Source organism: Tetrao urogallus (genome assembly GCF_951394365.1).
Source record: "Tetrao urogallus genome assembly, chromosome: 1".
Lineage (NCBI taxonomy): Eukaryota > Metazoa > Chordata > Aves > Galliformes > Phasianidae > Tetrao > Tetrao urogallus.
This window is the reverse complement of record NC_136813.1, coordinates 42,266,723-42,282,697: the sequence shown is the minus strand read 5'-3', so window position 1 is coordinate 42,282,697 and position 15,975 is coordinate 42,266,723.

The following is a 15,975-nucleotide window of genomic DNA, read 5'->3' as shown; positions in this document are numbered from 1 at the left end:
AACTTATGCTCTTTAACATCTTTATCAATGACATCAACAACGGAATCGAGTGCACCCTCAGCAAGTTTGCTGATGACACCAAGCTGAGTGGTGCAGTTGACATGGTGGAAGGAAGGGATGCCATTCAGAGGGACCTCAACAGGCTGGAAAGGTGGGCCTGGGTGAACCTGATGAGGATCAACACAGCAAAGTGCAAGGTTACGTCCTTGGGCTGGAGGAATCCCAGGCATCTATACAGACTGGAAGGAGCGGTCTTTGAGAGCAGCCCTGCAGAGAAGGACCTGGGGGTCTTGATGGATGAAAAGCTTAACATGAGCCAGCAGTGTGCTCTTGTGGCTCAGAAGGCAAATGGTATCCTGGGCTCCATCAGAAGAGGGGTGGCCAGCAGGGACAGGGAGGTGATTGTCCCCCTCTACTCTGCTCTTGTGAGGCCCCATCTGGAGTATTGTGTCCAGGTCTGAAGCCCCCAGTACAAGGAAGACAGAGAGCTGTTGGAGAGAGTCCAGAGGAGACCCACAAAGAGGATCAGAGGGCTGGAGCACCTCCCCTATGAAGACAGGCAGAGGGAGTTCGGCTTCTTCAGCCTGGAGAAAATAAGTCTGCGGGGTGACCTCATTGCAGCCTTTCCGTACCTAAAGGTAACCTACAAACAGGAGGGAAATAAACTCTTTGAAAGGGTATATAACATCAGGCTAAGGGGAGATGGTTTTAAGTTGATGGAGGGAAGATTTAGGTTGCATGTCGGGGAAATTCTTTACAGAGGGAGTGGTGAGGTGCTGGAACAGGCTGCCCAGAGAGGTTGTGGATGCCCCATCCCTGGAGGGGCAAGTTCAAGGCCAGGTTGGATGGGGCCCTGGCCAGCTTGGTCTAGTATTGGCAGGGCAGTATTGTGGCAGGGGGGTTGGAGATTCATGATCCTTGAGGTCCCTTCCAGCCCTGGCCATTCTGTAATTCTGTAGTGGCTATAAAGAATGATACCAGAATTACAGTCCTGGAGCTCAGACCTAATCTTGTAAGTGGTTTAACATCTGCCTACTCTTCAGTTGTTGCAGATTAAATTGCATGTGAAACTCATTCTATTAGTTTAGGTAATTCAGTTGCAACCATTTAGGTTCAGAGAATGATCCAAGTCACCTAATACAACTGCCTAAATTCCTAAAGCAGTCATTGAATATTGTGAGGTGAAACTGAGGATCAGTAGGAAACAATGTTGAAGGTAACTCCAAATCATTATCTTGTTCCCACTTAATTCAGTCTCTTCTTTAGCCAAAGATAGAACTGATATTCAGTGAGATGTGTAGGTGACTTCCATTCTTCCCATAGAATTGTAGCGCATCAGAGAACAGGAAGGTAATTTCCACACTGGCAATCTGTTGACTGTGGCTGGAACTGATTCCTGGGGAGAAGAAAATAATTAAGGTTGAGTTTGTTTGTTCCCAGTGTTCTAAGGCAGTGCCAAAACCACCAAGGAAGTAATGAGGATAATGATATTTCTTTCCTCTTATTACTAAGGTACCAAACCACAAGGCGCATCTACTGAAGTGACATAATCCAACTTCAAATGAGGGGGTCACTTGTACCCTATGCCCTTTTAATCAGGACATTCTCCAGCAGTTTGAAGATGAGGATTCAGCCCTCTGCTCAGATTAAATCTAGTCAAACACTGTCTCTTACTGTTTAGATTTATCTATTATCCCTTACTTCAGAAAAATGGTTCCAGAACTTTAGAATACTTTTAGAATTCAGGTACCTGTATTCCCAATTTTTGATCACAACCTATTTCTTTATTTATTGCAGACTTTATAGGATATACCTTAAGAGCTTTTAAACAGTTGTCAGTGACTTCTTTAAAGCAACTAAAGAGATACTCCAATCTAGCGGGGAGGCACTTAATAAAGTTGGAATGAAAAGAGTTAAGTAGACTTTGAAAATTGCTGACTCCAGTTGTGATGGGTATTAGGCATCTGCATACTCAAGCTATATTTAGGCCTACTAGATAACATCTAGTTGTTTTGCATTCAAATGGCTTCCACACAGACAGATCTTTTTCCTGAAAAATATCTGATCTTTGAATACACATACTTAAAAAAAAAACAAAAACAAAAACTAAAAAAAAAAAGAAAAACCAAAAAAACTGGTAAAACACAAGACAACACAGCAGAAATACATGCAACCTAGTCAGAACATCATACACCTGTCAAATCTGTACATAGCAGTGTCCCGTCAACTAACTAAATCTCTGATTTCTGGATCATCTTTAATGGAAAATGTATTAAATTTAAATTTAAAAGGTTGTTAAGTATTTGAATTTCAAGTAAATGCTTAAATCCTGGTGGCTCCTCAGGATTTGTCCTTTCATCTCACAGACTTCTGACATGGTACCAATAATTAACTCCACACTTGTTTAAATTCCGCACTTGCTTCCTGTGTTTTGACATCTTCCATCCTACTACTAAACCTGCCAATAAGAAAAAAAAATGTCAATTCTTTTGTCACTTTTTTTTTTCTGTGCTGATGCTGTCTTGGCCTTTCCTTTTCCATAGCATCTTGCCAGAGTGTTACTTCAGTCTATGGCCTTTACTTGCACTCCTGACAACTGTACTTTCATTCAAGTGGTGGCAGGGAAGGACAAAGTTTTATAACTAAGACTATTATTATTATTATTAATTAATGCTGCCTTTTTAGCAGTAAGTGCAGAAAAAAAATAAAAATTGAAACATGGCTCAATATGTCTATAGCTGACATTTTTATCAATTCCTTCAGCTGGGAAATCATTATAGTTCTTATTATAAAACTTAGCAAAAGTACTGAGTTTCAGTTGAAACACTGAAATAAAAAAATAAAAAGGAGAGATACAATAAAATGTAGTAAAACCTTAGTTCATCATGCAGAAGGAAAAAATCAATTATATTTCTGGACTGAGTTTCTTTATTTTCCTCAACTCTGAGTGAATAAGAGCTATAATGTTGAAAATCATTCTAGTCATGATGCCTTATTTTACAAAAATAAGAAAAAAGGAAATAAGAATCTAAGTTAAAGAATTTCCATACACTGTTCTATGTCCTGTAGAGTTCTACACATTTTGTAGCATGCTTCACACAAAAGTCAACAATTTAGATTCTCTTAGCGTTACTGAAAAGAGTAACAATAATAATAAAAATTCCTGAAGGAGTGTTTTCCATTGTCTGAACTCTGAATGGGAATTGTCAGGACCCAAAACAACACCAGCTGTAGGGCCAGAGGATCTTCAGGAGGTAATTAACCGCAGAGTTCACAGCTTTGGCTGGCCCAGGGGCAGTGCCACGTGGTGCTGATTAAACTGCTTCCAGGACTGAGTTGTTAGCCTTCATTTGAACTGTGCTGCCAAGGAGACCTACCAACAATCACAGAACCAGAGTAGAAATCCCGGTCTGATCATCATGTGATATAGACATACTCCAAACTGTCAGCAGCATAGAAGTTTCCATTCTGATATTTTTGAAAACTCCAAGGATGTGTTAAACTTCTCACATATTTAAAAATTATGAGGCACCAACACTCTCAGAACATTTGTTTGTCAGTACCTTCCTTATAAAATAGACATGGGTTTCATAACATTTTTTCCACCATTTCCCAACTACTGATATTCTCACATTTTCCATAAAGGAAGCATGATTTCAAGTTATAGTAGGCATATTTCATAGCTTGTCATTAATACCCACATATTTTTTGGAGGACTTAACTTTTGAATTATATTCATTTTTTTCTTCTGCTATGATACGTATTTGATTTTCATATTTACTATATCCTTTTCATTTCCTAATAAGTGACTCGTAAATTTTCTAGTGATCTTTCTGCTGCTGCTGAATACTGTCCAGTTTGAAAAGTATATAGCTAAATCGAATGATATTGGAGGTAATACACTGCGACAATTAGTTTTTTTCACACTGAAATCTTAAACTGAGTTTAGGAACACAAAGTTATTCTGTGCTCATTGAAGAATGAACATTTGGTAAAGTTTTGCTCATCAAGCTCATGAGAGCTTTAGTGAGTATCCAAATACTCTATTCCTCAGGAATCTTTACTATATACGATCTCTGATATACTTTCTATAAAATGAAGTACTTCATAAAGATAATACTACCACAGTATTATAATACAATGCAATAACAAAAAAACCCAACAACAATAATATCACACACTATAAAACACCATCTATTACTTGTAAGTTTTGTTATCAGCCTGAAGCTGCTATGGTAGTAACTAATCATTACCCTTTGTCTTCTGTGTAAAACTATGAAGGCTGCTTAAGCAGTCTTTAAAGTTGAATGTAGTCTGTCTCTTCCCAGAGTCACAGAATGGCTGAAGTTGAAAGACACTTGCAGAAGTCATCTTGTCCACTCCACTGTTCAAACATCCATCTCAAGCTGCTTGCCTAGGACAATATTTCAATATCTCAAAGGGTGGAGACTCCATAGCCTCTCTGGGCAACCTGTTCCATTGCTAAGTCACTCTCACATTAAAAATTGTTCCCTTATGAAAAAAAAAAGTGTAAAAGTGTTTCCCAATGTAAAAAAAAAAACAAAAACACTTTTTTTTTTTTTTTTTCCCCTCTCAAAAGAAATACAGGTCTTGCTAACAAAGTCCAGGCAATCTTTCTGTTGTATAAAACTATCCATCATTTGATTGTGAAGGCTTTTCAAACCTACTGAATGGATATTAGTAAATGTCCTCTTCAGATTAACCAAGGTTTGTACAGGATCAAACAATAGTCACGTTGATGCTATCTGATCACAGGATTGGCTGGGACACTACTGTCAGTGTCTTGATCTAAACTATCCCTTCTGATGTGACTCCCATCTTCAAGAAGGGCCGTAAGGAGGATCCAGGGAACTATAGGCCTGTTAGCCTGACCTTGGTACCAGGGAAAGTTATGGAGCAAATCATCTTGGATGAGATTGCACGGCATGTGCATGGTGGCCAGAGGATCAGGCCCAGCCAGCATGGGTTCGTGAAAAGCAGATCGTGCTTGAGCAACCTCATCTCCTTCTATAACTGGATGATCAGTCTGGTAGACGAGGGAAGGGCTGTCGATGTAGTCTACCTAGACTTCAGCAAAGCCTTTGACATGGTCTCTCACAGGCTTCTTCTGGGGAAACTGGCTGCCCGTGGTCTGAACAGGTATACACTCCTTTGGGTAAGGAACTGGCTAGAGGGCCGTGCCCAATGGGTAGTGGTTAATGGAGTTAAGTCCAGCTGGTGACCCGTTACAAGTGGTGTCCCCCAGGGGTCGGTACTGGGGTCCATCTTATTTAATATCTTTATTGATGACCTAGATGAGGGGATTGAATGTACCCTCAGTAAGTTTGCAGATGACACCAAGCTGGGAGGTGGTGTTGATCTGCCTGAGGGTAGGGAGGCCCTTCAGAGGGATTTAGACAAGCTGGATCACTGGGCTGAGGTGAGCGGGATGAGGTCCAATAAGGCCAAGTGCTGGGTCCTGCACTTTGGGCACAATAACCCCATGCAGTGTTATAGGCTTGGCTATGAGTGGCTGGATGATTGTGAAGAAGAGAGGAACCTGGGGGTGTTGGTTGATGCTCGGCTGAACATGAGCCGACAGTGTGCCCAGGTGGCCAAGAGGGCCAACGGCATCCTGGCCTGCATTAGAAATAGTGTGGCCAGCAGGAGCAGGGAGGTGATCATCGCCCTGTACTCAGCACTGGTGAGGCTGCACCTCGAGTACTGTGTTCAGTTTTGGGCCCCTCACTATAGGTAAGACTAAAGGAAATTGAGGTCCTGGAACATGTCCAGAGAAGGGCAACAAAACTGGTCTGGAGCACAAGTCTTATGAGGAGCAGCTGAGGGAGCTCAGATTGTTTAGTCTGGAGAGGAGGAGGCTCAGAGGAGACCTCACTGCACTCTACAACTTCCTGAAGGGAGGCTGTGATGAGGAGGGGTTTGGTCTCTTCTCCCAGGCAATGAGCAGGACACGGGGTAATGCCTGCAAGTTGTACCAGAGGAGGTTTAGATTAGACATAAGGAAGAATTATTTCTCTCAGAGAGTGGTCAGGCACTGGTATGGCCTGCCCAGGGAGGTGGTGGAGTCGCCGTCCCTGGCAGTGTTCAAGAGGCATCTGGACGATGTGCTGCATGATATGGTTTAGTAGCTTGTGGTAGCAAGGGTGATGAGGAAACAGTTGGACTAGATGATCTTATAGGTCGTTTCCAACTTTGTGATTCTATGATTCTATGATCACCTGAGAGAAATTATCTCCCCAGAGATATCTGTATATTCTAGTGCACATCAGTGCCAAATTTCAATTTTCTTACATTTATAAACTTCAGTATTGACAGACAGTAGCCTGAAATTGTATCATTTTGGATGAAGGTAACCAAGAATTCTCCTTGTTGAAGATCTATTTCAGTGTCACATCTTAGGGTTGAGATTTCTGAGAAATGAGTATCTCAGAAGATTTGAGAGAATTATCTGAGATATTATCAGCTTTATATTAACATCCTTCCAGTCAATACAGTATTAATCACACACCTTTATCTATGTTTGCATCACTGTGATGACTACAGATGTATACTTGAATATGTATGAACACACATACACAGAGACAAACATATTTGAAGATTGCATTTGTGTGTGTTTAGGTGAATAATATGTACAACATTAACCATTGCTTCCTTCAAGTTTTCCATCAATGATTTCTTTCGAAACAGACCTAACTTACAGAAGACAAAGAATGAAAGATGTAGAGAAATGGGTTAGAAATATTCACTCTGATCAGCTGTGCCCTATGTTGCCATCGTAACATTACCATTTTGGTCTCATAACACTGGTATTTTTTTCTTTCACGCCTGGGAGGAAGGGCCTAGAAGGACTGTATCACCGACTTAGATAATGGGATTTAGTACACCCTCACCAAGTTTGTAGATAACACTAAGCTAAGGGTGTCATTGATAAAACATAAAAAAGAGATGCCATTCAAAAGAACCTGGACGAGCTTGAAAACTGGGCCTACAAGATCTTGATGAGATTTAACAAGTCCAGTGATAAGGTGCTACACTTGGGTTGGAACAATTCCAGATATGTGTACAGACTGGGAGAAAAAGTCATCGAGAGCAGCCCCATACAGGATCTGGAGGTTCTGGTGGATGAAAAGCTTAATGTGAACCAGCATCATGTGTTTGTAATCCAGAAGGCCAACCATATCTTATACTGCATCAACAGAGTGGTGGCCAGCAGGATAAGGGAGGTGGTTGTCTCTCTTTACTCTGCCTTTGTGAGAACTTGTCTGGAATAGTGTGTCCAGATCTGAGGTCCTCAACACAGGAAAGTTGTGGAGCTGTTGAAACAGGTCTAGAGGAAGATTATCAGAGGACTGGAGCACATATCTTATGAAGAAAGTTAGAGGGAGCTGGGCTGATTCATCCTGAAGAAAAGGCTTTGGGGAGACCTCATTGCAGCCTTCCAGTACTTAAAGGGAGCTTATAAACAGGACGAAGATTTTGCATGGACAGACAGTGATAGGACAAAGGGGAATGGTTTAAAGTGAAACGTGGAAAGATAATTAGATTAAATATTAGGAGGAAATTTGTTACTCACAGAGTGATGAGGCACTGGTGCAGGCTGCCCAGAGAAACTGGATGCCCCATCAAGGCCAGTTTGGATGGGACTGGGCAGCCTGGTCTGGTGGGTGGCAGCCCTGCCTATGGCAGGGGTTGGAACTAGGTGATCTCTAAAGTCCCTTCCAACCCAAGCCATTCTATGATTCTATAATTCTGTGATTCTATTGTTCTGTGATTCTATAATTCTGTGATTCTATTGTTCTATGATTCTACGATTCTATCATTTTATGATATCTCTAACCTTAGCTCTGAAAAGACATATATCATAGAATGTTCCCCTGGAATCTTTTGGGAAAAAAACTTTAGAACTGAACTTTACACATCACAAATCAAAATGAGAAACTATTTGAAAGCTCAAATGTTAGTCAAGACAAAAAAAATTCCACACATCATTATTTTAGCAGGAACGATATGCACCAGAGAGATTCTTCTTTAACAGATAATGTAGACAATGAACTTTAGTTGGAGACTCGATATTTATTTGACGAAGGAAAATGTAAAGATAGATAGAAATCTCAAAATGACTTGGCCAGTGTTTTGATTTAGACACTCGTAAGAAATTATCTCAATATTTTGAAGTGTAGAATAGAATACAGATAATGTAAAATAAGTCAGCAATAGTTCTAACAGAAACAGGAACAAGTAAATGAACCATCATTTCTTGAATGCAAAATCAAAACAGACTAGAAAGATCTCTTTAATTTCTTCTGTTTCTATTTCATGAAGGGTAATAACTTAGTCAGTTTGTCCAGACCCAAAATGGAAAAGTGTGAGAAGTTCAATGCATATTGGAAATACAGCATCTTGCCAATATATATTATTCCTCATTTGAAACAATTACTCTTCATAATTGAATCAATTCACTGTGCTTTATGCAAAGTCAGTGACTCACACGGGAAAAGAAATCTAAGAGCATTGCAGCTCTTAGATTATTTAATTTTTATATCAAGTAAAAACAGTGTTTTAGTAGTTTACTCCTTCAGTTGTCTCTGTACAGCATGCTTATGACATTCTTAAATTGTCTTCACCAAGATTTCATAACAAAGCAGGGTTGTTGTGTCTCAGTTTTTAGTCTGGGAAAGTAAGGGAATTATCTGTCTTCTCCTTTGCATTAATTTGCTTGTATTATTCCATAAGCACTGAAGAATCCAGGAGCACCTATACCAACTTTGGTTTCTAGGAGTTATGTAAGTGAAAAAGACAAATTACCCACATCAGTTTCAGTCTCTTAATGACCACACAATTAAGAGAATTTTTTTTTTTCTTTTCTTTTCTTTTCTTTTTCTTTCTTTTTTTTAATTTTTAAAAATTTTTTTTAAAATTTTTTTTAAATAACTGCAGCATTGCTGTGCATCTGGCCTGTGTCTGCATTAAAGAATTCTAAAAAATTCATAATGGAGCCAGTGCTAACTCTGCTGCAGCAGTAACTGATCTAATGGGGACAAACTCTGCTAACTTCTACTTTTACCATCATTATGTCCATTAATACATTATCTCATGTAGAAAAAAGCACAGTCAGGCTGAGCACCAAACAACTGCGGTAATCTGTATAAGATCAAAATGATCTTCATCATGTGAAATATTATTGCATAGAAATGGAATGTTTACCAGTTTCTTAACTACAGTGGGAGAACTGTCCCAATTTTTTTTATTAAGTAAAGTTGAACTTTATTCTTCTTAACTTACTTTCGCCAGATATAAGACAAATTTTAGATATGAAGCAAGCTCTCTCTGTCATCAGTAAAGAACATCCAAAGGACAATTTATGCAAGTAATCTTGTGCAAATACTTTGAAAATGCCTAAATTTTCCACTGACTATAGAAGAAGTCTAGATGACTATCTTAGATTAAGTGCTTAATTTCAGTACAGCTTAAAGAAGGTGGGGTCAGTCATATCCCATGTATAATACAATTTCAGTAATAATGTGGGTATTATATAGTTCCATGCAGAAGTAGTTTTCTTCTATGTTTATATGTATATATACATGGAAGCAATATAAGTGGATGTTTGTCTGAATATGCAAACTTAAATACAGAATCTGTGTGTCTTAAGAGCTTCATAAACTTAAATTAGCACAGATATAATGGAGCACACAAAAATAGATTCCATCTTTATGCAACAAATAGTTTAAAACTTTGATGGTAGAGATCAATAGTACACTAAAGAATACTTCCTTTCTAATCTCTGTTGCAGTAGCTTAACATGTACTTAAACATATTCAGGGCCTTGATCTTGAGACCAATCACAGCATGGCATAAAAAATAATGCCACAAAGAGTGAGAGAAAGCATGAGATTTTAATCCAGCAACAATGAGATAGTCTTATTCATGTCTGGTGCACAGTGAAATCATTTATATAGGTTCTTTTTGTCGTTGTTTTGTTTTGTTTTCCTACACATCACAGAATCACATAATGGCTTGGGTTGGAAGGGACCTCAAGGATCATCAATCTCCAACCCCTCTGCCACAGACAGGGCCACCAACCTCTATATTTAATACTAGAGCAGGCTGCCCAGGTCCCCATCCAACTGGCCTTGAACACCCCCAGGGACATGTTCCCTAATTGATTTAAACTGTGCATTCTGAAATCTTTGTGCTTAATCTAAACCTACAGATTCACTGACCATTCTTCAGTATATTTTCTGCAACAACACACATGGTGTAAATAAGGAGAATGCAAAACAAAAGTAAAACGAGAAGCCAAAACTACTGCCACTGCGACAATGGGACAAAATTTGCTGATTTATCATCAAAATGAAATGTTGGTTGTCATTATCTTTCTGCCAGATTTTATGCATATATACGTTTGCATAACTCCCACTGATTTCATTAGAATTTATTCTTATGTACTAGAGAAGTGGGTTTGACTTAAGGTTTGTAATCATATCACATTAAAAATACTTGTTCTTCAGGTGCAGCCAGAAGTTCAATGAATTAGCGTCACGCAAACCACAATATGTAAATATTTAGGCTCATTATTTTTTATTTTACAAAACATCTCAGAGTGAGTAATGTATTCTGTTACACTACTTGTCTTATCAGGGATAGTATTTCTTGCCAGTGTCAAAACAAACCAAACAGGAGAGCTAAAAAATTATAATGCAGAATGCAGGAAATAATGTATACTGAGAGGAGTCATTGAGAAGCAATGAAATGAGACATTAAAGGATTCTAATAATTAATCTCTTGTTCTGTTCCACCAGATTATATCAGGAAGATGATAGGATGTTTTTAGCAATATCATTACTTCTTGTTAGTGACACAAATACTATATGTAATACTATATATAATAGAAGAATTCTTTTTCAAAATCACTTTGACAGTATCTCTATGAGAAAAGACATTCACAGGAGACATAATCAGTGCTGTAGGTTGGAATAAGGCTATTTCTCCAGTTCTCAGCGTTGTACAAGTGATATGAATATTCCTCTGCGTAGGATTTAATTTCCAATTAAAGCACTTAAATTCAGGTGTTCATTACAATGCATTTATGAACTGTGTATTTATTTGATCTCACATTATAGACACAGCACCCTATTCAGTTCACCTAAATATAGATGTTTGGTGCCCTTTATAATATCAAAGGGTACCTGAGACCCCATATAGTGCTGACAAAAGACAGGACCTACGCAGCAGCTGAGTTCTTCTAATTAATAGCAAAAAGCCAAGCAGAATAATCTAGACAGTGGAGTCAAGCCTTGGTCAATGCACAGTTATAATTCGCTTCCCTGAAGGTATGTATCAAGTGGCATTAGACACTCCTAGGATGTTAAAATTTCTGTATGTATCTGATGGAGGTGATTCAAGACCAATGCAAGACTGGAAATTTTCCACAAAAGTGACTGTGTTCTACATGTAAGACTGTAGTGAGTCTGAAATGGCGCAGAAGATACATATTTAAGTAACTGCAGATGTAGTCTGAAAAGCTATTGGAGTAGACATCCTGGGGTAAGATTCATTTTGCTAAAAATGGGTGTGATATTTGAGATTCCATGGGATATTTGAGAAACCTTCATGAGTTGAGGAAGGTACGAGAGCACATCTTGTGCTCTTCTGAAGTTGCAGCTCAGCTCACTGAGCCTAAAATGACCCTAGTCACCTATCAGCATGCATCAAGATTCATCTCAGTGTTAGTCGAGCTGAAAACTCAATGCTGTCTTGTAATCGGCTTTTTTGACTACAGTGGGATCTTGCATTGCATATTGGTATTTATAAAATGGACACATAAATTTGTGTGACTGAATCTGGAGTTGAAATTAAATCAGTTAATGTGTCTGGTTAGAGTCATTCCAAATATTTAATGTAAGACTGTATATAGCAGTATTACAATGCTATATAACATGAAACTCAAACTTTATACCAGCCACCATGATGCTAGAGGGCATCCCTAGTTTTCCTGTAATTTCATCTTGCATCTAAACTTTTAAACATGAGTCATATATATAAATGGCCTCCTACAGTGACCTTCATATGAAGCCAACTCTACTTCATAATCATGGTCAATACTGCTGAAAAAAACAGCTTTAAATGCTGCAATATGAGCAAGAAAATCCATGAGCCGTTGTTGGATTCAATACCTTCTATACAAAGTACAAATTTTGTAAAAATTTTTATGATACCTTTCATACCATGAGTAATTTGATACACTGGAGGAAAGGGAAGGCATCCAGAGGGATCTGGACTAGAGGCTAGAGGCTAGAGAAGTGGGCCCGTGAGAATCTAATGAGGTTCAACAAGGCCAAGTCCAAGGTATTGGACTTGGGTCGGGGCAATCCCAAGTATTTGTACAGACTGGGGGAAGTTCTTGAGAATAGCCCTGTGGAGAAGAACTTGGGGTTCTTGGTGGATGAGAAGCTGGACATGAGCCAGCAGGGTGCACTTGCAGCTCTGAAAGCCAACTGTGTTCTGGGCCGCGTTTAAAAAGGGATGGCCAGCAGGGAAAGGGAGGTGATTGTCCCCCTCTACTCTGCTCTTGTGAGGTTCCATATGGAGTACTGTGTCCAGGCCTGGAGTTGCCTGTACAGAAAGGGAGGTGACTGTTTACTTGGGTTGATAGTATTAGGACAAGGGGGATTGCTTATAAACTGAGACAGGGGAGGTTTAGGTTAGATATTAGGAGGAAGTTTTTCACCCAGAGGGTGGTGATGCCCTGGAACAGGTTGCCCAAGGAGGTTGTGGATGCTCCATCCCTAGAGGCATTCAAGGCCAGGCTGGATGTGGCTCTAGGAAGCCTGGTCTAGTGGCTGGTGATCCTGCAGGGGGGGTTGAAACTAGGTGATCACTGTGGTCCTTTTCAACCCAGGCCATTCTATGATTCTATGATAATTTTTCCCTCTCATTTGTACTATCTAATGTGCTCATTAAACTATACAACTTAAAACAAGCCAAGTGATGAACTGCAAACTGAACAGATCAGTTTAATATTCTGAAGTATGGATACTGATACATTGGAAGAGCACAGATTTGATCTTACATTTCTACTCTGAAAACAAGACAAATGCTTACATGTCTGAGAGGCAAACAGACATTTGTTCTATTGAAAATAACTTGTCCACACAATTTTTATACTATTGTATACACATGATGTAACACAATCTAAACCTCTTGCTAGTAAAAACAAATTACTTAAGATTCATGTCTTTAACCAAGAGAATTTGGAATCATTTTTAAGCTGAAACATAGCTTACAGTGTAAGTCATCTTTTTTTCTCACTTCTACAAGCTAGACATTTAAAAATTAAATACCACATAATTAGTCATCAGAAGGTCAGATTTTGCACTCACTTGTGCCAGAATGCGTTCATAAAAGGACTAATGAAAGCAGTGTATTTACATTAATGATATATTTATATCACTGAGAGATTAATCACATTCAGTGTATTTAAAAAGAGCAGGACACTGATCTAAGCAACATACATTCCCACGAGTATTACCTTCCAACCGAGGTTGTCAGATTAGATACCCAGAACTAATGTGAGAGTCCAAATAAATGGAGCCTGATGAAAATTCTCACAAAGTGATTTCAAAACCTATGTAAGTTTAAATCACTGGAGCTTCATTAAATGCTCTAGCGAAATCCAGTGCTCAGCCAAGCACAGCACCAAATATTTTTCTGTCAACCTGGAAACTGACATACATTATTATGAATATAATGAACAGGGTCACTTACGGTCTGTGTCCTTCAGTGGCATGGGGTCATAGCTTCTGACTGCAGCTCTCAGTGTAAAGTCAGTGTCTATGACTTTGCCATGACTATGCTTTGCTATGACTTTGCTATGACTTTACTCTATGAAAAGCAAGAAACATATTGTATATTACAGAGTCCACATTCAGAAGGTCCAGGCAATTGCTATCTTTTGCCATTTTGTGTTTAAAGTACCCAAATTGCAGCCCAGCACAATGACCATTTGGTAGCAGGGAACTGAGAGTGTGTGGTATACCTCTTGGAGTGTGACTGCATGAGTGATTTTTAGGCTTGAGGATTCCTAAATTGAGAGATTCCTGGGGAATACTAGAGAAGATAGGGCATGGAAGAAGCCAGCTATGGTGCTTCCATACGGAAAATAAGCATGAAGGTCTGCTGTGAAGAAGGAATCTAAATGGAAAGGTTATGAAACACAAGATGCATAATAACAAAACAAAATATGCCTAGTGTTCTGTGCCTTTTTACCCACAGCAAAAGTGTGTATCCTAGCAGTTGAAGGGCCTACCAGCAGAAGTGCTCTGACTCATCGGATGCTGTTTGAGGAATAGCCAGAACAAATGCAGATAGCTGATAAATGCACCATGTATGTCATCTACAGATAATGTTTAGTAAGAACATGTTAGTTTGGAAGAAGACTGAAACATAGATGTCATAGTCAGCCTGACTACTGCTACTTCAGAAAACCCACAAAAGAGAAGAGCGGGCAGTTAACTGTTCCTATTGCATTCCTATAGAAGTTTTTCCGGGGGGGGGGGGGGGGGAAGGGGAGAGGGAAAGGTTTACTAAACTTTTCTGAGGTGTACTTTTCAGAGAAATATATGTAGTATAATTGCTCTGAAATAGCACATCCCACAGGTATCGTGACCATCCTCTGATTATCACTCATCATTCAGTTTTAAGGTAACACTGAGGTAGTTACAAATTCTGCAGTAATTTTGCATGGTGGCAGTCTGCCCTGGAAGATTCTTTCTTATCAGCTCTGTGTCTTTCCTCTGTGCCTTACCACAGGAATCAGGAATAATTCTCTTATTTTGTTATCTTTTTGCATGAAATGAGAAACTTGCTGAAGCAAGTATTTATAGCAGTAGTTCTATATACTGTAAAGGAAAGGCAACACAAGGGAGGTCCTGCTTTCGGATAGTCCGTCCAAAGCTATCCAGGTATAGCTTGGCTCGTCCTTGCCCTTTTCAATATCTAAATTGCATTACAAGATGATAAGAAATACACTGAATACTCACAATGGTTGCTACAGGAATGTAATGTAGTTACAGATGAGAAGAGAGATGGTCTGTCTGAATACAAGTGAGGAGAAAGGCAGTTCCCCAAGACAGTATCTCCCTCTCTCAGAACACTGCTGAGATTCGTATTCTGGGACCATGATAAACTGTGGGAAAACAATGAATAATTGGCAGTCTCTTACAGTTGCTTCAGAACTCAGAGCTACCATGCAGCTAAGTGACCTCTGGTTCTGCAGGGTCACAACGAGGTAAATAATAGGACAGAGGCAGTAAATGAAGCATTATTGTGCAGACTCTGCCTGTACTGTATCAGTTCTGCAGAAAAATAAAGGTTTCCTGTGTTCTCTTCCTCTATGGTCTCAACTGTGTGATTAAGCACAGCACTGTGTGGTTTGAGTTGCTTTGCCCCAGGCTATGCACTGGGAGGTTCAGAGAAACAAAAAGATTCCCAGAATTATGTAGTTTACATAATGAAAGCTTGGGTAAACTGCTTTATATCTGTGGTCTAGGACATATGGAGTGACCGAGGGGCAGTCCCATGATCGTGCCTTGCAGCAAGAGGTGAGACAAGGGGAGAAGTGGTCCTGCAGCCTACTTTTCCAAGATGTGTTTGTGCCTCCTCTACTCTTCTCCCCAAAGTTACTCAGGTCGTAAGAGTATAATCTGCAAAACTGTCCCTTCAATGCATGAGCACATTTGCTTCAAATCAGTGACTGCGTTTCAATATGAAGTACATCACTGAGAGAAGGGAGGAACAAGGTGCATTATACTAGACAGAATGCAATAGGTATATTGTCCTTCCAGAAATCAATGCCATTGGGACATGGCATTGCAGAAGATCTTGTAGTTATTTTCCCTGGGAAGTTCTTATCCCTTTCTAGCAAAATAGAGGGTAGAAAACTGTGGAATTTTAATT